This window comes from Neomonachus schauinslandi, chromosome X, assembly GCF_002201575.2.
Source record: "Neomonachus schauinslandi chromosome X, ASM220157v2, whole genome shotgun sequence".
NCBI classification, from domain to species: Eukaryota; Metazoa; Chordata; class Mammalia; order Carnivora; family Phocidae; genus Neomonachus; species Neomonachus schauinslandi.
In genome coordinates, this window is record NC_058419.1 from 125,085,659 (window position 1) to 125,088,085 (window position 2,427).

Sequence of the window (2,427 nt, forward strand, 5' to 3'; positions counted from 1 at the left end):
AAGGGAATGAGTGAATGCAAGTATTCATGAATGAATGAATGTGTGCACGAGTGAACGGATTAAATGTATGAACGAGGGGATGAGTGAATGCGTGCATCCTTGAATGGATGGAGGTGCGCACAAGTGAAATTTAGGAAGTAGTTCAAGTCAATCGTCCAGAACTGGGCAGAACAGGGAGGCATGTGGCTCATGTGCGGACCCAGGAGCCCCTGGTTTGAACCCTCCCGCTATTGCATGAGTCCAGTTGAATGTACAGAGAAAGGGGGGGCATAGGGGCAGCGGGTACCCAGGGATGCGGCCCTGGAGAGCTAAACATGTTGGACACACAGCTTGAAGGCTCATGAGAAAAATGTGGGGTAGGAGTTGGTGTTGGGACAGGAGACATGTGAGCCAAGGAGACTCATAGAGGGAGAGAAGCGTCTGCCAGATGGGCCAGGAACTCCTGGGGGAGGAGAAAACTCTTGGCTGGGGCCACAGGAGAGCACAAGGACCGGTGATCAGAAACACCAGGCAACTATTTCCGGAACTCTTCATTGTCTGTGGCCCTCCTTGGTCCAGCAGGTTGTCATCGTCCTGCCAGCTGAGGTGTCCAGGGGACATACATCTGCAGGGGGGAGTTGACGTGCCATTGCTAAGCAACGGAACAGCTGGGCTTGCTGCCCTGTAAAGTCACCTGGGGTGGGGGAGGAGGAGAGAGGAGTCCCAGAGGGGGTCACCCAGCCACCTGCCCCACAGGTTCACCCCACATCATGTCTACACCATCAGTACACATACCAACGTAGTTTAAAAAGATGAACAAGGTCTTTGTGCTATTATGAAAATTGCTCCTCCCAACGCCCACAGACGTCGGGGTGTCAGGGAACCCCCACCTAGGGTTCCACATCCCACACTTGGGAACTGGCACGACTGAGGCTCCAGAAATGAGAGAAAAAGATCCAAGAGGACATCGCCCATGCTAAACCTCATTAACAATCAGACGGATATTGCCAAGCGATATAATTATTATCCTGATATTATTATTACTATCATCCCAGCATCTCAGCTTCCCCAGAGCAGGGCTTTGCTGGATTTCATCTGGTTCCCCGTTGGGACAAGTCACCCACTCGCGACCCCATGGGGAATGGGGGCTTGGCATGCTCCAAAGCCACCGGGGCTCACTGGCCTGGGAAAAGAAGGGACGGAGACAGAGAAGGGAAGGGCCCCGGGTTCTAGAAGCACCTGTCCATAGAGACAGCACCCTCGATCAATAACCATCAGCCTCGGGGGACAAATACTGGTAGGGTTTTTCCACCCCACACACTCCACCCCACAGACAGGCCCAGACCTGTTAAGGAATTGCAAGCAGGTGCAGGCACTGGGAAGCACCCTCTGGAAACCACAAGTGCAGCGCCCGCCTGCCTCATCACGCTGACCGTTTCTACCCTAGCGGTCTCCAGAATCCACACCTGCTGTGCCATCAAGGTATCGCTGGTCTGTCCCAACAGGAAAGGCGCATGGAGCTTTCTGTCCCCACCACAGGCTGTGTGCATGTGCTTGACTCCTTTTGGGGTCTGCGCAGGTATCTGCAGGGCTTATGGAGCCTCTAGAAGGTTCCTCAACATCCCCGCAGCCTCTGACCTAGCGGTGGGAGCATCAGGATCTGAGAAATATCTGGGGAGAGCCCCCTCTGGTGTCAGTACCCCTGTGTCCTATCCCCGGCCCGCCAGCCTGGAAGGGGAGAAATGTTCACATGAGGCTGGACAGGCGGGGGAAGGGGCAGGTCTCACGTGAGTCCTGCTCAGCCCCCCAAAACCCCCTCGCTTCCAGGGAAAGGTGGAGGTTCCCTGGCCTCCGCTGGTCTTGCCGTTGGCTCCAATATTTGCCAAGTGTCCCCGCACATCCATGCCACAGCTCATTCTGTTTGGCCTCAGTCTGGCCTCAAGTGAGCAAACTGTGGAGTGCTGTGTGCAAAGGCCCTCCTCTGAGGAATGGGTCCTGGGACAGACCTCCAACAATCAGAGATCTATTTCCGAATGTCCCAGACAGCTCCTGTCTCCTTTACTACATAGGGCAGTGAGGTTCCCAAATTGTCCCCTTTCCATGGGTTAGAAGTTACCCAGCAGCAGGATTTCGACCTGGCACTAGTAACATGCGGGGCAGGTCACTATCTGAGGTGGGGTGTCTTGTGTACTCTGTAGGGTGTGGAGCACTGTCCCTGGTCTCCACCTACCACATGCCAGGAGCATGCTGTTCCCTCCCTCAGTGTGACAACCATAAACAACTCCAGACATTGCCAATGGTCCCCTGAGGGGCAGAATCACCCCTGGGGTGCTAGCTACTGTGATGGATGGATGGATGGATGGATGGATGGATGGATGGATGATAGATTAAATAGATAGATGATAGATAGATAGATAGATAGATAGATAGATAGATAGATAGATAGAT